Source organism: Colletes latitarsis, chromosome 12, assembly GCF_051014445.1.
Source record: "Colletes latitarsis isolate SP2378_abdomen chromosome 12, iyColLati1, whole genome shotgun sequence".
NCBI lineage: Eukaryota > Metazoa > Arthropoda > Insecta > Hymenoptera > Colletidae > Colletes > Colletes latitarsis.
The window spans coordinates 8,690,503-8,714,351 of NC_135145.1; positions in this window are offsets into that span (position 1 = coordinate 8,690,503).

Here is a 23,849-nt window from a genome sequence, read left to right on the forward strand (position 1 = left end):
CTTGCATTCCAGTTTACAGCATGCTAATTAGCGTATTGCTTCCTCACTTGCTTTCCCCTCGTTAACTAACTCACTGCCTGCTTACTAGCTTACTGGTAACTTAGTGGCTTACAGCTTGCTTACTAGCAAACTGCTTGCTTACTATCTTCCTGCTCGCTTACTAGCTTCCTGCTTGCATACAAGCTTACTGCTTGATAACTAGCGTACTGCTTCCTTACTAGCTTCCCCCTCGCTTATTAACTCATTGCTCTCTTACAAGCTAATTGCTCTCATACTAGCCTGCTGCTTGCTAACTAGCATACTTGTTGCTTACTAGCATACAGCTTCCTTATTAGCTAACTGCTTTCTTACCACCTCACTGCATGCATACTAGCACACTGCTTCCTTACTAGTTTCCTGCTCCCTTAACAGCTTTCTGCATGCTTTCTAGTTTACAGTTTGCTTACTAGCATACTGCTACCCTGCCAGCTTCATGCTCGCTTACTAGCATGCTGCTTACATACCAGCATGCAGCTTCCATACTACCTTGCTGCCCGCTTACCAGCTCACTGCTTGCTTGCTAGCCTACAGCTTGCTTACTAGCTTGTTGCTTGCCTAACAGCTGACTGCTTGCTTACAATCTATCTTCTTGCCTACCATCTTAGTGCTTTGTTACTAACTTACTTCTTTCTGACTAGTCTGCTGCTTGCTTACAAGCCTACTTTCTGGTTACTAGATTACTGCTTGCTTACTATCGCACAGCTTGCTTACTGACATACTGCTGCCATGCTAGATTACTGCTTGCTTACTAGTTTACTGCATGTAAGCAAGCAGTATGCAAGTAAGCAAGCAGTGAGCTATTAAGCTAGCAGGGTGCACGTATGCAAGCAGTAAGCTAGTTAGCAAGCTGTAAGCTAGTAACAAAGCAGTAAGCAACTATCATACAAGTAAGCTAGTAAGCAAGCAGGAAGCTAGTAAGCAAGAAGAGAGCAAGTGAGCAAGCAGCGAGGTAGTAAGGACGCAGCAATCTAGTCGGCAAGCATTGAGCTAGTAAGCGAGCTGGGCGCTGGTAAGGAAGCAGTATACTAGTAAGCAAACTGTAAGCTTCTATGCAAGCAGCAGGGTAGTCACAAAGCAGTTAACTAGAAAGAAAGCAGTATGCGAGTAGGCAAGCAGTATGCTACACAGCAGGCAGCAAGACAGTAAGCAAGCACTAGTAGGCTACCAGTATGGTAGTAAGCAAGCAGTTAGCTAGTAAGCGAGCAGGGGGCTGGTAAGGAAGCAGTATGCTAGGAAGTAAGCAGAAAGCTGTAATGCCAGCAACAAGCTAGTAAGCAACCAGTAAGCTAGCAAGCATGCATCAGGCTAGTCGGGTGGTAGTTAGCTACAAGGAAAGCAGTATGCTGGTATGGATGCGGTGAGCTAGTAAGCAAGCAGTAAGCTATAAAGCAAGCAGTAAGCTAGTAAGCAAGCAGTGAGCTTGTAGGCGAGCAGGGCGCTAGCAAGGAAGCTGGGTGATAGTAAGCAAGCGGTAAGCTAGTAAGCAAGCAGTAAGCATGTAAGCAAGCTGTTAGCTAGTAAGCATGTAGAAAGCTAGTAAGCAAGCAGGAAGCTAGTAAGAAAGCAATTAGCTAGTAAGGAATCTGTATGCTAGTAAGAATGCAGTAAGCTAGAAAGCAAGAAGCAATCTAGTAAGCAAGCAGTAAGCGAGTACGCTTGCTGTAAGCTAGTAAGCAACCAATAAGCTAGTAAGCAAGCAGTATGCTATCAAGCAAGCAGCAACCTAGTAAGCAACAAGTAAGCCAGTGTGCAAGCAGTAAGCTGGTAAGGAAGCAGTTAGCTGGTAAGGAAGCAGTAAGCTGGTAACCTAACAGTGTGTTAGTAACCCTGGATGAAGCTAGTAAGGAAGCTGCATGCTAGTAAGCAAGCAGTAAGCCTGAATGCATGGGGTAAGGTGGTAGGCAACCAGTGAGCTAGTAAGCGGGCTGGGAGTTAGTAAGGAAGCAGTATGCTGTTAAGCATGCAGTAAGGTAGTAAGCAACTAGTAACCAGTAAGCAAGCGGTAAGCTGGCATGAAAGCAATTAGCTAGTAAGCAAGCACTAAGCTAGTAAGCGAGCAGGAAGCTAGAAAGGAAGCGTTACGGTAGTAAACGAGCATTAAGCTAGTAACTAACGAGTAAGCTAGTAAGCGTGCAGTAAGTTGGCATGAAACCAATTAGCTTGTAAGCAAGCAGTAACCTAGTATGCAAGCATTGAGGTAGTAAGCGAGTAGGGAGCTAGTAAACAAGCAATAAGCTAGAAAGCAAGGAGATGACCAGTAAGAAAGCAATTAGCTAGTAAGAAAGCATTATGCCAGTATACCAGCAGATAGCTCGAGAGTAAGCTCCAAGCTAGCAAGCTAGCAGGAAGCGAGAAAGCTAGCAGTATGGTAGTAACCAAGCAGTAGTGTAGTAAGCAAGCAATAAGCTAGATAGCAAGGAGCAGACTAGTAAGAAGGTAGTTATCAAGAAAGCAAGCAGTTAGCTAGTAAGGAAGCACTAACCTAGAATGCAAGCTGCGGGCTAGTAAGCAACAATTAAGCGAGTAAGCTAGCACTAAGCTAGAAAGCATACAGCAGGCTAGTAAAGAAGCAATTAGCTGGTAAGAAGACGGTATGCTAGTAAGGAACCTGTATGGTAGTTAGCATGCACTAAGCTACTATGCAAGCAGTAAGCTGGTAAGCAAGAAGTAAGCCAGTAAGCAAGCAGTGAGCCTGTAAGCGAGCAGGAAGCTGGTATGGAAGTAGCTGGCTAGTCAGAAAACTGTTAACTAGTAAGGAAGCTGTATCCTAGTAAGCAAGCAGTAAGCTAGAAAGCAAGGAACAATCTCGTAAGCAAGGGGTAGTCTAGAAAGCAAGCAGTGAGCTAGCATGCATGCTGGAATCTAGTAAGTGTGCAGTATGCTAGTAAGAAAGCTGTAAGCCAGTAAGCAACCAGTAAGCTAGTAAGCAAGCAGCAGGCTAGTAAGGAAGCAATTAGCTAGTAAGAAAGCAGCGGGCTAGTAAGCTAGCAGGTAGCTAGTAAGGAAGCATTATGCTAGTATGCAAGGAGTATGCAGCTAAGCAACCAGTAAGCTGGTAAGCAAGTTGTAAACTGGTAAGAAAGTAGCAAGTTAGTGCGCAAGAAGTCAGACAGTAAGCAAGCTGTAGCCTAGTAAGCAAGCAGTAGGCTCGAAAGCAACCAGTAAGCTAGTTAGCTAGCAGCAGCCTAGTCAGAATGCAGTTCGCTGGTATTAACGCCGTATGCTAGTAAACCAGCAATAAGCCAGAAAGCAAGCAACAAGCTAGTAAGCAAGCAGTAAGTTACTAACAAACAAGTATGCTAGTATGCAAGCAGGGTGCTAGTACGGAATCATGCGGCTGGTAAGAGAGCAGGAAACTAGTAAGGAAGCAGCATGCTAGTAAGCAAGCAGTAAGCGACTAAGCAAGCAGTGAGCTAGAAAGCGAGCAGCGAGGTAGTGAGGAAGCAGTGAGCTAGTAAGCGAGCAGCGAGGTAGTAAGGAAACAGTACGCTAAAGGTGTAAGCTGGAAAGCAAGCAACAGGCTAGTAAGCAAGCAGTAAGCTTGAAAGCAAGCAGCAGGCTAGTAAGAATGCATTTAGCTATTAAGCAAGCAGTAACCTAGTGTACTTACTAGCTAATTGCTTCCTTACTAGCCTGCCGCATGCTTTCTAGCTTACATGTTTCCTACATGCATACTGCTTGCTTACTAATATAATGCTTCCTTGCTAGCTTCCTCCTCGCTTATTAGCACAAATCTTGCTTAGTAGCTTACTGGTTGCTTAATAGCTTACTACGCGCTTACTAGCATACAGCATTCTTACTGGCTCACTGCTCGCTTACTAACGCACAGCTCGCATGCTAGCTTCCTGCATGCATACTACCTCACTGCTTGCTTTCTAGCTTACGGCTTGCTACGAGATTGTTGCTTGCTTTCCAGCTTACTGCTTGCTTACTAGTATATGCCTTTCTTACTAGCCCGCTGCTTGCTTGCTACCTTGCTTTCTTACCTGCCGGCTGCTTGAGTACTGACTTACTTGTTTCTTACCAGCTTACTGCTTGCTTACTAGCTTACTGCTTGCTCGCCAGCATACTGCTTTCTTAGTAGCTAATTCCTTCCTTACTAGCCTGCTGCTTGATTACTAGTTTACTTGTTTGTTACCTGCTTACTGCTTGCTTACTAGTCCACAGCTTCCTTGCTAGCTTCCTGCACACTTACCAGCTTACTGCTCTGTTGCAGACTTACTCCTATGCTACAAACCTACTGCTATGTTACTATCTAACTGCATGCTTACTAGCTTTCCGCTTGTTTACTGGCTTACTGCTAGCTTACTAGCTGACAGCTTGCTTGCTAGCTTGCTGCTTGCCTTGTAGCTTACTGCTTGAATACTAGCATACTGCTCGCTTACTAGCTATTTGCTTTCATCTCAGCTTACTGCTTGCATACTAGCATACTGCTCGCTTACTAGCTATTTGCTTTCATACCAGCTTACTGCTTGCTTACTAGCTTACAGCTTGCATACTAGCTTACTGCTAGCATACTCGCTTACTGCTTGCTTACTAGCCCCCTGCTTGCTTTATAGCTTAGTGCTTCCTCACTTGCTTCCTGCTTCACTACTATCTCACTGCTCACTTACATGTTCACGGCTGGCTTTCTAGCTTACTGTTTGCTTACTAGCTCGCTGCTTGCTTAGTCGCTTACTAGCTTGCTGCTTGCTTAGTCGCTTACTGCTCGCTTACTGTCGCGCTGGTTGCTTTCTAGCTTACTACTTCCTTACAAGCTTCCGGCTCGCTTACTAGCTCCCTGCTTGCTTACTATCTTACTGCTTGCTTAGTCGCTTAAAGCTTCCTTACTAGCTTACTGCTTGCTTACTTGTATACTGCTTTCTTACTAGCCGGTTGCTTTCTTACTACCCAGCTGCTTCCTTACTAGCTTACTTGTTGCTTACAAGCCCGCTGCTCGCATTCTAGCTTACTGCTTCCTTACTAGCTTCCTGCTTGCTTACTAGCTCGATGCTCGCTTACTACATTATTGCTTGCTTACTTGCATACTGCTTTCATACTAGCCTGCTGCTTGCTTACTATCTTGCTTGTTTCTTACTAGCATAATGCAAGCTTACCAGCATTTTGTTTCCTTACTAGCTTCCTGCACGCTTGCTAACACACTGCTTTCTTACAGGCTTACTACTTCCTTACTAGCATCCAGCTATCTAACTAGCTTACTGCTTTGTAACTGACATACTGCTTGCCCACTAGCTTACTGCTTGCTTACTAGCTTACTGCTAGCTTTCTCGCTTACTGCTTGCTTACAAGTTTCCTCCTCGATTAGTATATCACTGCCTGCCTACTATCTTACTGATTGCTTACTAGCATACTGCAATCTTGCTATCTAATTGCTTTCTTGCTAGCCAGCTGCTTGCTTACTAGCATACTTGTTTCTTCCTTGCTAACTGCTTGCTTACTAGCATACTGCTTCCTTACTAGCTTCCTCCTAGCTTAGTAGCTCTCTGTTTGCTTACTAACTTACTGCTTGCTTACTAGCTTACTACTTCCTTACTAACTACCTGCGTTGTTACTAGCTAACAGCTATCTCCCTAGCTTGCTGCTTGCTTTCTAGCCTACAATTTGCTTAGTAGCTTACTGCTTGCTCACTACGAAACTGCTTTCTTACTGCGTCCGTGCTTCCTTACTAGCTTCCTGCTTGCTCACTAGCTCACTTGTTTCTTGCTTGCTTACTACTTGCCCACTAGCAAACTGCTTTCTTACCTGGTTACTGCTTGCTTACTAGAATTCTGCTTCCTTACTAACTTCCTCCTGGCTTACTGACTCACTGCTTGCATACTAGCTTACTGCTTGCTTATAAGCTAATAGCTTTCATGCCAGCTTACTGATTGCTTACCAGCTCCCTGCTCGTATACTAGCTCACAGTTTGTTTACCAGCTTAATGCTTGCAAGCAAGCTTACAGCTTGCTGTCTAGCATGCCGCTCGTTTACTAGCTTACTGCTTGCTTACTAGCTTGTTGCTTCCTTTCTAGTGTACTGCTTGCTTACTAGCTTGCTGCTTGCTTTCTAGCTTACTGCATGCTTACTAGCATACTGCTATCTGATTAGCTCACTGCTTGCCTACTATCTTATATCTTGCCTACTAGCTTCCTGCTAGCTCCCTCCTCGCTTACTAGCTCACTGCTTGCACACTATCCTACTGGTTGCTTAGTAGCTTACAGTTTGCTTACTAGTTTACTGCATTCTCAATAGTTAACTGCTTTCATACTAGCCTTCTGCTTGCTTTCTAGCTTACTGCATGCTTACATTCCTGCTGCCTGTCTGCAAGCTTACTGCTTTCTTACTAGCACACTGCTTGCTTACTAGACTACTGCTTGCATACTAGCTCATTGCTTGCTTACTAGATTACGGCCTGCTTACTAGCTTACTACTAGCTTCCTTAATTGCTAGTTGCATTCTTGCCAGCCTACTGCTTGCTTACTAGCTTACGTGTTCCTCACTAGCTTATTGCTAGATTATTAGCAGACTGCTTCCTTATTGGCTTACTGCCGCCTTAATAGCTTTCTGCTTGCATACTAGCTTACTGCTCCCTTACTAGCTGTCATGCTTGCATACTAGCTCACTGCTTGCTTACTAGCTCACTGCTTGCATACTAGCTCACTGCTTGCTTGCTAGCTCGCTGCTTGTTTTCGAGCTTACAGCTTGCTTGCTAGCATACTGTTTTCTAACTAGCCAATTGTTTTCTTAATAGCTAGGTTACTTGTTGCTTAATAGCTTACTGCTTGCATACTAGCAGGCCGCTTCCTTACTAGCTCCCTGCTTGCTTACTAGCTTACTACTTGCTTACCAACTAACTGCTTCCTTACCAGCTTACTGCGAGCTTACGCGATTACTGCATGCTAACTAGCATACTGCTTCCTCACTAGATTCCTGCTCGAATACTAGCTCTCTGCTTTTTTACTAACTTACTGCCTTGATACTAACTTAATGCTTTGTTACTAGCCTGCTGCTTGCTTTCTAGCATAATGCTTCATTACTAGCTTCCTGCTCGCTTGCTAAGTCGCTGCTTCCATACTAGCTTAGTGCATGCTTACATGCTAAATCCTTTCATGCCAGCATACAGCTTGCATACTAGCTTATTGGTTCCTTACTATCTCCCTGCTCACCTACAAGCCCACTGCTTCCTTACCATTTTACAGCTGGCTTACTAGCATACTGTTTCCCTACTAGCTTCCTGATCGCTTTCTAGCTCACTTCTTGCCTACTAGCTTACTGCGTGCTTACTAGCTTGCTGCTTGCTTCCTAGCCTACTGCTTGCTCACTAGAATACTGCTTCCTTTCTAGCTCCCTGCTCACTTACTAGCCCACTGCTTGCTCGCAAGGTTACTGCTTGCTTACAAGATTGCTGCTTGCTCAATAGCTAACTGCTTCCTTACTAGCCTGCTGATAGCTTACTATCTTACTGCTTGCTTGCTAGCTTACTGCTTGCTTACTAGCATCGTGATTCCCTACTAGCTCCCTGCGCATCTACCAGCTCACAGCTTGCTTACAAGCTTACTTACTAGTTTACTGCTTGCTAAAAAGCTAACTGCTTTCTTACAAGTCTGCTTCTTGCTTTCCTGCGTACTGCTTGCTTGCTAGGATACTGCTTTCTTACTAGCTAACTGCTTTCATAATGGCGCGCGACTTGCTTACTATCTAGCTTGTTGCTTACTAGTTAACTGGTTGCTTTCTAGCTTACTGCTTGCTTACTTGCCTGCTGCCTGTTTTCTAGCTTACTGCTTGCTTACTAGCTCCCTGCTCGCCTTCTAGCACACTGCTTTCTTACTAGTTGACCTCTTTCATACTAGCCTGCTGCTTGCTTACAAGCTTACTACTTGCTTACTAGCTTAGTGCTAGCTTTCTCGCTTCCGGCTTGCATGCTAGCTTACAGATTGTTAGCTAACTTCTTTCTCACCAGCTTGCTGCTTGCTTACGTCATTACTTGTTGCTTACTAGCTAACTGGTCGCTTACTGGCTCACTGCTTTCATGCAAGCTAACTGTTTGCTTACTACCTCACTGCTTGCTTACTAGCTTACTGCTTGCTTACTAGCTTACTGCATGCTCAGTAGCAAACTGCATTCTTAGTAGCGTGCTGCTTGCTTTTAGCTTTCTGCTTCCTTACTAGCGCCCTGCTCGCTTACTAGATAACTGTTTTCTTACTAGTCTGCACCTTGCTTTCTAGCATACTACTTGCTTACTAGCCTGAAGCTTTCTTTCTAGTTTAATGCTACCTTACTAGTTTACTGCATGTTTAATAGACAACTGCTTTCTTGCTAGCCTGCTCCTTGCTTTCTAGCATACTTCTTCCTTACTAGCTCCCAGCTTGCTTACTAGCACACAGCTAGCCTACTAGCACACAGCTTGCTTACCAGCATGCAGCTTTATTACTAGCTAACCGCTTTCATACTAGCCTGCTGCATGCTTACTAGCCTGCTGCATGCTTACTAGCTTACTGGTTGCTTACTAGCTTACTGCTTGCATACTAGCATACTGCTTCGTTAGTAGCTTCCTCCTTGCTTACTAGCTTTCTGCTTCCTTACTAGCCAGCTGCTTGCCCACCTTCTTACTGCATGCTTACTATCTTATGGCTCGCTTACTCGCTTACTGCTTGCTTACTAGCCTGCTGCTTGCTTTCTAGCTTATTGCTTGCCTACTAACTTGCTGCTTGCTTTCTACCGTACTGCTTGCTTACTAGCTGTTGAGTATAGATATATTTTGTATTTCCTAATCTTCGCGATTTTTCTCTGTTTGACGCCGGCCCAGGTCATGTCATAAAAGCAATAGGTCTGCCGACCATTTGGCGACGCATATATTGCCGGAATTTTTCTTGGTTTGAAGACAGTTGTGCGATTACCCTGACTGTGGGGAAAAGTCTTTCATATATTTTGTCGCCTCCGTGTCTTACACCGTATACCGTTTCAACAAAATATTTTTTCTTCTTTCTGCTGTAAGCGATTGGGGAAATCTATCTCAATGATAGATCCTTAATAGTTTATGGGCCCAGCACGCTTCCACTGCGCCTGCTAGAAAGAATTTGTTTGTTGATAAGCCACGCTGGCTAGGTGAATAAAGGTTTTTTTTACTGGATACCAATTGTGTATGTGATTTTTTCGCAATGTCTGGCATAGAAGCTGGAATGGAAATCGTGAAACTGGACGGCACTAACTACTCCATGTGGAAATCTGGAGTAGTGATTCCGCTAGAAGCAAAAGGTTTGCTTGGTTTCGTAGATGGTACAATAGTAAAACCTGCAGAAGACAAGGCAACGGAGCTCAAAGTGCACAGTCAAAAATCGGCGCAGCCGATCAGGAACAAGCTGAGGGACCTGTACGGAGATGCAAGTGAAGACGCTGCACAAACTGCCTGGGAGCAGTCTTATAATTTTCGCGTTAATGAAGAGGAGCCCATTGCAGATCATTTGGAGATACTGGAGAGCATCTGCAGACCCCTGCAGGATGCGGGTGAGGAACCGTCGGACAAATCTGTCATGGCATAACTGCTGCGCAGTATATCGAGTATATCGAGGAGCTGAAAAACGAACGCGATGTGGTGTCTGCAAAGAAAAAGGCCACTGGGCACGTGAATGTCCAAAAGATCAAGCTGGAAAATCATCGGACAGTTCAGCGAGAAATGCGCCAGCGATGGTGTGTGACATTGTTGCAACATATAAATGCACCAGTGAAAGTGACAGTGACGTGTGGATTGCGGATTCGGGTGTCGGAATGCATATGACTTTCCGCAAAGATTATTCTTCGGTATTGCAGCCGAATTCAAATGGTCATGCGGTTAAAGTAGCGGATGATCGCATCATCTTAGCTGCTGGCACCGGAACAATTAAAATCCAAGAAGTGCTTGAGGGAGTGCTATACAACTGCGAATTACAAGATGTGCTCTATGTACCTGAACTAATGTGTAGTTTGTTTTCTATAGGGTCAGTGAACAAAAAACGGTACTCATTTCATTCGTTTGAAAACAAATGTGAAGTGCGCGATAGTAAAGGAAAACTCGCCGCACGTGGAATACCGCACGGAAAACTGTTTAAAATGTGTTTCAAAGTGAAAGTGCCCATTGACTGTAAAGCGCTGAAATTAGCAGATGGCCAGGAAAAATTAAAACTTTGGCATGAGCGAATGGGGCAAGTAAATGAGCGCGCCGCAAAACATACATGTGAACAACTCGGCATCCATGGAACTGAAAAGGACAATTTAACAAAGTTTTTTTTTGAAGGATGCATTATGGGCAAGCAGTCCCGAAGGCCGCATCCAAGCATAAATATCTAGAAGTAATAGCTTATATTGTACAGATAATGTTTTGATAACTGTATAATTGATCCCGTCAAGACCCGGAGCCGAGCCATCATATCGTGAGGCTAAGGCAGCGTTAAATTCGGTTAGATTGAAGCATACATCAAAAAACTCATTGACATTACCGTTTGGTATACAGGGTGTCCCGTAAATAGTGTAAGAGCCGGAAATGTGGGGTAGCTGAGACGATTCTGAACAACAATTTCCTTTGCAAAAATGTCGGATGGAGCTTCGTTTTTGAATTATTAACGAAAAACACTGACGAATCACGCCGCTTGCCTGCCGCGCGCTCAGGGCCGTCCGAACTAAGAGAGCCACCGTGTCGGGTAGGTAGCAAGATGTGCATCGGAGATACGTCGAGGAACGAATACAAATAATTAAAAATACTACCACTGCAACTGTTACCTCTGCGGATTGGATAAATCAGTCAGCTAAATCGAATTTATTAATTATTTGTATTCGCTGTTTCCAAGGAAGAAGAAATAAAATGTGGGAAGATGCTCTCGGAATTTTTAGGAAATTAATTCTTCGCACCTGAGTGACGCTTCTCGCCAGAGTGTGTTAAAATTAAAATAAGAATTATTTTCAGAAAATTAAAATAAATACGGTAAGAACCATTTGTAATCGTTTGTTATTAAAAACTGTACTGGAAAAGCAGACTGGATTTGTGCGTACCGAAACATTCTTCGCATGTAAGGGGTTAATAGAGAATTAATTGAAATTCGCCTTACCCATTTACTTGCAAGTTGCAATAGGGCCAGTTAGTGCACCCCTGTCGATCATGGAAAGGTCGAAGACCCCAATAAAAATCAGCTGATGGGACAGCCCGGTCACTGCACCCGCTTCTTACCCCGAAAATGTAAAAGTGAAAAGTGCTAGTGACCGTGCTGTAAAGTGCTAACTCTGTTCCAAGCAAATTTTGTATCAGTATGAATGACGATTTTTTCAGCGAATTCCCTAAAACTATCCTTCTTTTTTTTTTAAATAATTTCTTTGTTTGAGCTGCAATTTTCTTATAGTTAATTAAATCAGTTAGGTTATGAGAATATTCCCATTTTTTATATGCAGCTCTTCTTAGTCTTTTGAACTTATCTCATTCCAAGTCCCACCAAGGGACAGGATTTCTATGTCTACGAAGATTTACTCTTTTCCTTTCAGGAGTGTTGTGCTTAATGAAATTCGTTAGTACATTAATAAAAAATTTATATCTTTCACTAGCAGTTAAAGTGTCATAAAGAGGATAAAAAAAAACAACATAATGAATATCTAGGTATGATAGGGCACCGTCCCAATCAGTGCGATCAGAATCAATTTTAAAAGATTTTCTATAATAATAATTTTTTTCGACCAAAATGTCAAAAAAGATAGGATAATGGTCAGAACCTAGAGTTTCATCATAAACCTTAATGTTAATTTTATCTGCAATATTCATAGATGATAGGATGAGGTTAATATTAGACTTATTATTCCTATAAAGATCGATATGAGTGAATGAATTTGGGTTATGCAGAAATAAATCATTATTATCAATAGCCTGCAAAAGTTTTTCACCATTCTGGTTAGTAATAGAACAATTCCATATCCTATGATGGGAGTTAAAGTCCCCCATGAAAATACAATTGTCATTTCTTCCAATATTACTAACTAGTTGATCCCATTGAGATTGGAAAAGAACAGAACCTGGAGTTCTATAACAAGATATGATCTTTAAAGGGGGATTAATATTAGTTAAATTTACGCCACCAATTTCGCTGGAGTCATGAACTGAAATTAAATGATTTATCTCTGAAAACGCAATGGACTTACGTATAAGAAAAATAATGCCGCCTCCGCGAGAGTGTAATCTATCACGTCTATATGCATTAAAGCTTAGAAACTTTAAGTCTTTTTCGGGAGTCAACCACGATTCCACACACACAAATATGTCTAAATTTTTTAACAAAACTTCAACTTCTTCTTTCCGTTGTATGATGCTTCTTGCATTCCAGAAGAACAGACGTAAATTTGAGGAGCTGCGACTACGTTGAGTAGAATAGATGGGAGATTGAGATTGAAATAACAAATTTGAATTATTCATTGGTCTTCTGAAGAGCTAAAATCCTCACTAGAAGTGTCTTTCTTATTTGATAGTAACTTTTTAATAATACTGGAAGTCAGAACCTTACATTTTTTCTTTTTGATGCGTCTTTGCGTTTGTTTTAACATTTCGATAAGTGCTGGAGTGTCGTTGGTGAATTTAGAAGCAAGTCCTTGTATATCTGAGTTGTTCAAACTTTCCACAAGAAAATTGGATAAATTCACAACACTGAGGGGAGGGTTTTGTATCGTACTCTTAATGAGTGGTTTTATAAAATCGAATTGTTCTTTAAATTCATCTGAAAAGCTATCTGTCTTAGACTTTTTTTTTTTTATGCTTTTGCATATGGTTTTTTTAATTTCGATGTCCGTAGTACTTGGAATTTCACTTAAATTAGAGGAGTTGTAGACCGAACTGGTGTCTGAATGACGACGTTTGATGCTGAGTACAAGTGGAACTTTGAATGAATTGTTTTCTTCGTTTGATGCTTGTTTATCCTGATAAATTTCTTGAGAAAGGTTCTTATTATCAGATATGTTATCCATCACTTGACTGTAAGTAGTTATATCATTACTGGATTCCTTCTCAAGGTTGACCATTGGAGTGAAAGAAGTACGATCTTCCTGCTGAACGGTAACTGAAGATTCTCGATTGGCAGTGCCACTATTTTTACAGTGCTTGGCGAGATGACCTTCGGCTTTACAAATGAAACACGTCAATTTTACAGTTGAAATGTAAATCCAGTATAATGTGTTATCATAGTTTATTTGCATAGCATCTGGTAGTTTATTTATAACATCTGGATCAATATACACTTGTCTTCTGAAACTCAGAATATGACTGTATCCAGGTTCAGTCATTCCTGCTCGAATATACGATATTTGAGATTTTCTAGATATATTCAGTTCTATCAATTTATTTTCGATAATATTGTTCGGTATTGTTGGGCATACATTAGACAATAATATACGTTTAGCAGGAGAAACAAGCGGACGTATTTCGATAACGATAGTTTTTTTTTTTTTTTTTTTTAAGTAATGGTTTAACGTCGCATCAACAGCTTGGTTATTAGCGACATCGGCACAATTAACAGTATTTATAATAATTTACTGAAAAGTCCAGTTTCTCTAAGAAATGAGAGTACGATCCGCATTTTTTGACCGACGAGGTTGTCTTCGAGCTGAGGTTCCAAACTATGTTGCATACGGGTCCTGTTGTATTTGGAACAGCTTATTATGAGGTGTTCAATTGTCATTATCTCCAAGCACTTATCACATATAGGTGCAGAGTCCCGTGACAATAAGTAAGAGTGAGTCATTCTAGAATGTCCGATTCTTATGCGTGTAATTATCACTTGCTCCCTTCTAGGTGCCATTAATTTCCTTTCTTCAGTAGATTCATCAAAAAAACTCACAGTAAATCTTTTAATATGAGAAGGAGCTTTACATATCCATTCTTCTTCCCATTTCATTTTTAGTTTCATTTTAATTTCTTTTAGAAGGTCATCCATGGTAAAAAGATTTTGAATTCCTGCTGCTAGACTGGTGGCCGCCTCCTTAGCTGCAGCATCAACTGTGTCGTTACCTTGTATTCCAACATGTGATGGAATCCATATGAATACTATTTCTTTATTCTGCTTGACTGCTTCGGCATTAGTTTCTATTATATATAACATGTTGTCATCCGTGTGTGACCGGTTTTGAATCGCTGTTAAGACACTTTTAGAGTCTGTAAAGATGGCTATTTTTTTATCCGGTGCCTCATAAGCAAACTGAACTGCTCTCTTAATTGCTAACAATTCTGCTGTGTATCCTGATGCGAAAGTCGGTAGTTTAATCTTGAGGGTGGAAGAAGAGGCGAAAATTGCACAGCCCGTTCTTGAATTAAATTTTGATCCATCGGTATATGTATGTAGGTAGCCATCATACTCACTAATAATCTCGTTGGCTAAAGATAAAAAGATATCTGGGTTGGTTTCCGACTTTTTGTATATCTCGAGGTCATTACGAATTTTGAGGGGAGGCAAAGTCCAAGGAGGGTATTTAGGTAATCTTCTGAGGTTAGGGTGGTCTAATTTGATATTTAGTTCATTTTCATAACTACGGATTTTGTAATAGATAGGTTTAGGTGCACTTACACGCAGTAAAAATTTGGCATGATTTCGATTTGAAAAGACATTTTGATAAACCGGCTTGGTAGGAGAGGCAGCAGACTTTATGGCATAAGAAATGCTAAGTAATTTTCTTCTGAAACTGAGAGAAGGTTCATTTGCTTCCTTTAATATACTTAGGATAGGGCTCGTTATGTACGCTCCAACAGATATTCTTAGTCCTGTATGGTGAATTGCATCAAGTTTCTTAAGAACAGATTGTTTTGCTGAACAATATACAGGGTGGGGCAGTAACTATTAGCACCTCAGATATCTTCGAAACTATAAGTTTCACAGAAATATTTGCTAAAGTAAATTGCACAGTACGAAGGGCGCTATTGGGTGGCGATAATAGTTTTTTTGTAGGTGGAGGTACTTCGGACATTTGAAGGTCACATCCATTTTTTTAAATGGATCGGTATGTTTTTGCTTCCGTATCACGATAGAGGATCTTAAAACGAGTTCAATGACTTATTACACAAGGTCATTGAAGGTCATAGAAAGTAGAGAAAGGCGATAATACTTACGGTTTTGGTAGTAAATGAAACATACGTACGTTTACTTCACTGAGAATAAACACTGCTTGAAGAACACTTTAATAGTTTGCAGAGTAAGATAAACATCATAAGATTAGTATCGATAAATCGGTCAATCCGGCACGATGTATCCGTTTGAAGAGCAGGTTGATATGCTTCTTATTTATGGCGAATGCCAACAAAATTCTGTAAGGGCGAAAAACTTGTATGCTGAACGATATCCACATCGGTCTCAGTCTTCGCGTCAAACATTTAAAAATGTGTATGATAAACTTAGGCAAACCGGTAGTTTAAGTGTTCGTAAAAGTGAACGCCAGAAACGAGTAATTAACGAAGAAATGGGAATCGGTGTGCTCGCTAGTGTGTCTAGAAATTCTCATATTAGTTCGCGACAAATTGAACGCGAATCTGGCATTAGTAGGAGGAGCGTACTTCGCATTTTGCACCGTCACAAATTTCATCCGTATCACGTTAGTCTTCACCAAGAATTGCATGGGAACGACTTCATGAATCGAGTTGAGTTTTGTCGATGGGCTATACGTCAGATTCAAAACAATGAGCTTTTTTTTAATACCGTCTTATTTACTGATCAAGCAACATTCACAAATCACGGGAATGTTAATTTGCATAACATGCATTTATGGGCAGCGGAAAATCCACATTGGCTACGACAAGTTGAACATCAAAAACAATGGTCGGTGAATGTATAGTGCGGTATCATAGGTGATAAAATTATTGGACCTTATTTTATCAATGGAAATTTGAATGGCAACGTCTATGCTAATTTTATTAAGGATACATTGGGTCTTTTGCTAGAAGAGTTACCTTTATTTACACGACAAACCATGTGGTATCAACATGATGGATGCCCAGCACATTATTCATCGATTGCGCGAAGGAAACTCGATGAAAAATTTCGAAATCGTTGGATTGGACGCGGCGGTCCAATATCGTGGCCAGCTCGTTCACCAGATATAACACCTTTAGATTTCTTTCTGTGGGGAACACTGAAAGAGAAAGTGTACAAAGAAGTACCAACTACATCTCACGATATGCAACAGCGAATTATTGCAGCCTGTGCATCAATAAGTTCTGACGCTGTAAGACTTGCAAGTCTATCAATCGTAAAAAGAATCCAACGGTGCATTGACAGTGATGGTCATCATTTCGAACACCTACGATAAACATGTTTCATTTACTACCAAAACCGTAAGTATTATCGCCTTTCTCTACTTTCTATGACCTTCAATGACCTTGTGTAATAGGTCGTTGAACTCGTTTTAAGATCCTCTATCGTGATACGGAAGCAAAAACATACCGATCCATTTAAAAAAATGGTTGTGACCTTCAAATGTCCGAAGTACCTCCACCTGCAAAAAAACTATTATCGCCACCCAATAGCGCCCTTCGTACTGTGCAATTTACTTTAGCAAATATTTCTGTGAAACTTATAGTTTCGAAGATATCTGAGGTGCTAATAGTTACTGCCCCACCCTGTATAATTGCGCCATAATCTAATTTTGACCTAATAGTAGCTTTGTATGTCTTCATTAAAATTTCTTTATCAGCACCCCAATTATTGGCTGCAAGAACCTTCAAAAAGTTTAAACGTTTGGTGCAGTCATTTTTGAGGTTCTCTACGTGAGCTTTCCATGTTAATCTGCTGTCAAAGGTTAACCCGAGTATTTTGATAGTGTTAACTTGTTGAATTTCAGTGTTTCCTAGGTAGAGTTTGATTTCTGGAGGTTCACGCTGTTTGGAGAAGGTTATTTCTGCTGTTTTGGAATTTGAGAATTTAAAGCCGGACACTTTTGACCACTCATACAGTTTATTTAGTGTCGTTTGTAAAATGTGCTGGGTTGTTTCAGGATTTCTTCCTTTGCAGAGAATTGAGAGATCGTCAGCATAGAGAAACGCTTTAACCGGCAGATCTACTATAGATAGAACTTGGTTGATTGCAATTAGGAATAAGGTAACACTTAGAACCGATCCTTGAGGGACCCCATTCTGTAGCACTATTGGATGTGAAAAACAGTTACTGATTCGGACTCTAATACGTCGTGTTTCTAAAAAATTTTCAATAAAGGAAAATATATTGCCGTAGAATCCATAATTTTTAAGAATCTCTAATATTCTTTTCCTGCAAGTTAAATCATACGCTTTTTCAATATCCATTGATATTAATGTTGTATGCTGGTTATTTAATAGAGAATCACAGATATTTGCATGTATATTAATGAGTTGATCATAGGTAGAGAAAAAGGATCTAAATCCGCTTTGGTAAGGCGATATTAGATTATTAGATTCAAGAATCCACTTTAATCTGTTGTTGATAACTTTCTCCATTAATTTGCATAAAGTATTTGTTAAAGATATTGGACGATAACTGTTTGGTGCTGTGGGTGACTTCCCAGGCTTCAGAATAGGAACAACTATAGCATCCTTCCAGCCTTCTGGAAAGACATTTTTTCCCATATATAGTTAAATAAATTTAAGATGTAGTGAAGTCCACTATTTGGAAGATTAATTAGTAGTTTGTTGGGGATCCCGTCTGGGCCTGGACTAGTGTTTTTACACTTGGCAAGAACTATAGTAAGTTCTTCAAGTTTGATAAGATCATTAATGCACGCAAGATTCTCTATATTACTTTCAAAGGATTTGTTATGTTCTCGATTTAAGTAGCTATTTCTGTGAGATATGAATTGTGCATCGTAGTTAGCATCACTGGAGTTTTCTGCAAATGATTCAGCTAACATATTAGCTATTTCTTCCCGATCCGTAGTAATAGAGAGGTCTGGTTTACAAAGAGCGTTTATGTTATTTGCAATTAAAGACCCTTTGATTGATTTTAATTTATTCCAGATTATCTTTTGAGGAATTGAGCCGTTTAAAGTTGCTAAATAATCAAGCCACGATTGTTTCTTACTTTCTTTGATAATTTGTCTGGATTTTGCTCTGAATTTTTTGAAAACAATTAGGTTTTCTGTAGTCTTATTCCTTTTATATTTGTTAAACGCGTGTTTAGTATTTGTTACTGCGGTCTCGCAAGATTTGTTCCACCATGGGACGATATTGCCGTTTCCTATTAACCCTGGCTTGGTTTTTGGAATGGACTGGGAAGCTGCGGCGTTGATCATAGTTACCAATTCATCTAATAAGAAGTCAATTGGAAACATGCAGTCTATAGTTGGTTGTACTAAAAGGGGGGTATTTAAATCTATTAATCTGCGGTATTCTCTCCAGTCTGCCGATTCAAATTTATAGCGAGAAAGTGTCGTATACCTCTGTTTATTATGGCCAGAGTGAAATTTGCTTACAATAGGGAAATGATCGCTATCGTATAAGTCAGACAACGTTTTACTTTCAATGTTGCATGCGATATTTGCGCTGCACATTATTAGATCAATATTGCTGAATGATTCGTTTGCAGTACTGAAATGGGTCCAGTTTGTGTCATTAAGAAGAATTATATTATGGAACGATATGACCTTTTCTAATATTTTACCTCTCGGATCAGTTCTTCTTGACCCCCATAGACTGTTATGACTATTAAAATCTCCTGTTATTACGTAAGGTTTTGGTAGCGCTCCTATAACATTATTTAACTCATTTTCATCAAGTTGATAGCTATTAGGAATATACATATTACAAATATGAAACGGAGGGGAAGTGTGTACTTTAGCTGTCACTACTTCCATGTTGGAGTTAATAAGTACACTTTCACTATAAATAGAGTTTTTTATGAATATAACAGTACCTCCGCTTGCACTTGATGAATTACAATTTTTGTAAAAGGCGGTATAATTTTTTATTTTTGCAACGTGGTCAGATTTAAAGTTGGTTTCTTGTATGCAGAGAATATCTGGTTTATATTCATTAATAAGGATTTGAAGGTGCGGTAGTCGTCGGTAAAAACCATTAAGATTCCACTGTAGGATTGTAATTGTCATAAAACAATAAAGGATTTTTTATAGTATCTCACTATCTGAATCGGAATCACTGGATTGGGGAGTGTTGGTTTCTAACATGAGCTCTGCCGGATTTGGTAGTCTATCTGGAGTATTGTTTCTTAATTTTTTTGTAATTCTATGAATTCTATTTTTAATGCTGCGTTCTTTCAACATTGGGTATATTTCAGTCATCATTCTAATTAATGCAAAAGTGTCTTTAGTGTATCCTAGTGCTATTTCAGCTGGATTTTCTACACCAAATACATTTTCAAAGAAGCTATGAAACTGTGGTAAATTTAGTGGAAAATTGTTATAGGTATCATTAAATAGCGAAGTGGCAGGTTCCAACATTACTCCAATTTTACTAATCGCTGTGTCTAAGGATTTATTACGTTTTGGTTTCTTGATTTGCGGTTTGACTTGAGACAAATTTAAATTACTAGATGTATGTCCAGAGTTATTAGCTTGCATGGTATGCTCATCAGAATTATCAGTTGAAACGGAAAGTGCCCTTTTATTGCCCACTGGCTTGAGTTGGGATGTTGTTATTTCAGTTACTTCGGTCGTAGTGTGAGGGTTATTCTCATGTTGTGTATTAGGAGTTGTTTTGTCTATATTGTCGGTCATGGTATTAGTTAAAGCACTGTCATTAGAGGATTCAAAATTTGGGCAGACTTTGGCAATATGACCTTCCTGATTACAGCGAAAACAATTTAATTTATCCATCGTTATAAAAATTCTATATTGAGTTTCGTCATGAGGAATAATGAATGACTCTGGCAAATGTGGAATGTCCTGTGGGTTAATATAGATTTGGCGTCTGAAACTCAGTATAAGAGAAACCTGGGTCTTGTAATCCCGCTCTAAGGAAGGACATTTTGGATGTAGTTCCTATATTGTATTTCTTTAATGCATTCTCTATATCTTCATGCGGTATAGTAGGAGACACATTTGATAAGATGATTCTTTGTGAGGGCAAAATTAATGGTTTTATATCTACCTTTTTTTTTTTTTTTTTTTTTTTTTTTGTCGTGGGGAAAATCTTCGAAAGACTCCCTCCCACCTCCTTGGGGAGAGGTGGGAGGGGTGTGTGGGATTCCCCGCGCCAGTACAACGACAGGCGCGGGACCTACCCACTAAAAACCCCACGGTGACCCTTCGGCACGCTTTGGGAGGATACCGGGAATCGCTCGAAGCATTCGTCCGGTATCCTCCCCGTGCCCGCGCTTTCGCGCCCATCCCCCGGGGGGACAATCGGTCCCCCCAGTAGACACACTGCCTCATAGCGGCGGGACGAGGCCACTCCATCCCGCCGCTATCCGTCCCGGGGCCGCGTTTAGTGGCGGCTGCGAGCCCCAACTCGCAACCGCCCGCGACCCCGTTTCCACCCCTCGGCGGCCGGGCGTTCATGGCCGCACCAGACCGCCGAGGGTGCCTCCCCTTGCGTCGGACCGGTAGGGGGAGGCACTCCTACCCCCAACCGGTCCGACCCGGCGCCGCCTGGCGGGAGGAGGGTCCCCTCAGGACCCCCCTCCCAGCCTAGGTCATCCGCCACGCCGAGGCGGCCGCCCGCGACGCCTCGCGACCGGGCGACGACCTCGGGCCACCGCACGAGCGCGAGCTTCAGCGGCGCGCTGAAGCTCGCGCTCCCTCCCCGCGGCCTCCTTCTGCAACATTACGTTCTCGCAGAAGGAGGCCACGGCCCTCCACTTCTCCTCGCTGCCGAGCATGGCGCGCACCACGCCCGGCAGCGAGACATCCCGCCCGACGACGCCGACCAGGACACGGCGCTCCCCCTCCCACGCGGGGCATACCTCCAGGGTATGATCCGCCGTGTCCTGCTCAGCGTCGCAGTGGCAGCAACGCGCCGTCGGCTCCTTCCCTATCCGGCAGAGGTATCTTCCGAAGCTGCCATGCCCGGAAAATACCTGTGCCATCCGGTAGGTGAGGCTGCCATGGCCTCTGTCCAGCCACTCCTTCAGGAGTGGCCGAACCGCCCCGACAGTCCGGTGCCCCGCGGTTGGCAGAGCCAGCCGCTCCTGCCACGCGAGCAACACGGACTGCCGGGCCTGGCGCTTCAAATCGCCCCAAGCAGGTTCCTGCCCGCCCGGGACCGCCCCCACCCCCGCGCGACGGTCGACGCGGTGCCGGTACATCACCGCGTGCGACCGCGCGAGCAGGTCCATGGGCGGCATCCCCGCTAGAACCGTCGCCGCCTCATGTGACACGGTCCGATACCCGCGGACGACCCTGAGCGCCATGCGCCTCTGCACCCGACGCAGCATAGTCATGCTGCGCCGGGAGGCAGCCAGGTCGTCCGCCCAGACGGGGGCCCCGTATAGGGCCACCGACTGGACCATTGCCACATAGAGGTTTTATATCTACCTTGATTTTATTAATCTCAATACTGTGGTGTTTGGTTGTAAGGTCAGTTACCGTTTTCTTGGAGTCGAGATACATACACACTCTGTCGTTAGAAATTTTGGATATAAATCGTATAGAGTTTGATCCTATTAATTTGCCTATCGTCACAGCGTACTCTTTGATAGGGATTCCTTCAATCGAATCAATTACAATAGCTTGTTCCTTTTTTGGAAAAACATTGTTCATAATTGCTGATGCATAGGTACGTGGGTTTGCTGTAGTTGTCTGGTTTTTTTCAGTTGTCATTTTCGGATTGTTGTTGGTCTTAGTTACATCCCTATACTCAGAGATGATAGCTTCCATATCCCCATCACTCATAAATAAAGCATTTATGAGGATGGGATGTAGAATTTTACGCAGCTAATACTAATAGAAACACAGATACACTTACACCAATGGAATAGCTACAATGCAAACATACGAAAGTAACGTAAACAAAACACAATAGGACAGTTGCACTCGCGAGCTACTGAAAACACGTCCAAACTGCACGACCGCCCAGCAACGACTCCAACGATAGTTTGACTGCTCAAATATAGACATACTCTCCCGTGAGAAATTCTGGATCTGAATCGTATATTAGTTGGACCGACTAATTTTCCAATGGATATGGTGTATTCTTTGATCGTGATTCCTTCTATTGCATCGACTACGAAGGCATGATCCTTTTTCGGAACAAAAACATTTTGGGTAACTTGAGCATACGATACTTTTGATGTAGACATTGTTGTAGACATTGTTGGTTTTACTTCAGTGTAGTTTACGAAACGTTGAGAATGGGCACCTCAAAAATTGGAGGCACTCATTTATGCTGATACTCCTTCCACGAAAAGTACTTCCGAACACAGAAAGCACAGAAACTTATTTTGCCGTAATAGGTTCACTATATAATAGAATCGAATAGTAAACTCGCTGGCACGAGCGTAAAAAAGTACGTCCTAACGCTGTGACGGCTCAAGCGAGACTCCGCAAATGGGTTTTCTCAATCAAAAATGATGCAGCTGGAAATCTGAAGAGATACAAGGCGAGACTCGTAGCGAAAGCATTCCGACAACCAGAAGGAATCGATTATTTTGACACATTCGCACCTGCCGTTCGCTGTGAGTCCATTAGAACTCTTCTTGCAATAGCTGCGAAAGAAGATTATGAAATAATGAAGTTCGATGTGAAAACCGCTTTTCTATATGGCGATCTTCAAGAAGAAACTTATTTGGAGCAGCCTCCAGGATACACAATTAGAGCCAACCGGATGCAGTCTTCCCGCTACATCGCTGCCTGTATAGATTGAAGCAGTCACCCAAATGCTGGAACGAGAACTTCACGAGGTTTCTGAACGAATTTAATCTCGTGAACATCGCAAGTGATAAGTGCGTGCTTGTCGGTGTAGTGGAAAGTTCAAAAGTGTATTTAGCCCTGTATGTGGATGATGATTTGATTATGAGCAAAAGCGAGAATGCAATTACGAGTGTCTTAGATTATTTAGAAGGTAATCTTAAAATCTCGGTAGATCGGGCCGATGAATTTCTCGGTTTCGAGATTAAACGGGATCGCGAACGACGACTCTTAAAAATTTCTCAACCCGGCTATATTAAGAAAATATTAAAGACCTTTAATATGCATGAAGCAAATCCGTCAAGTGTACCTGCGGAGCCAGGTATGCCCATGCAAAAACAAACACCTGCGACTGACAGTAAAATACCGTTTCGTGAGGCAATAGGCTCTTTATTATTCGCTGCACGAGTTTGTCGCCCGGATACCGAATTTGCGGTCAATTACGCAAGTCAATTTTTGAGTTTCCCCGACGGCGTCAGCACGGTGTGTTATGCGGATGACACACTGGTGCTGGCCGTCGGGGCGCACTGGGGGAGGGCCATGCGTCGCGCGGAGGAGGGGTCGCAACGCGTCGTCGACCGGATCAGGGGGATGGGGATGACGGTGGCGGTCCATAAGACCGAGGTGATTGCGTTTCATTCACCTCGGCAGGATCCGCCACCCCCTCTGATTCGGGTGGGTGGGGCTGACATCGAGGTGAAGCCCCAGATCAGGTATCTGGGGCTGATCCTCGATAGCCACTGGCGTTTCGAGAAGCATTTCCGCTGCCTGGTCCCCCGGTTGGAAAGGATGGTTGCGGCTCTGGGCCGGATCCTGCCCAACCTGGGGGGCCCGGCGGGCCGAGTTCGTCGCCTCTATGTGGCAATGGTCCAGTCGGTGGCCCTATACGGGGCCCCCGTCTGGGCGGACGACCTGGCTGCCTCCCGGCGCAGCATGACTATGCTGCGTCGGGTGCAGAGGCGCATGGCGCTCAGGGTCGTCCGCGGGTATCGGACCATGTCACATGAGGCGGCGAC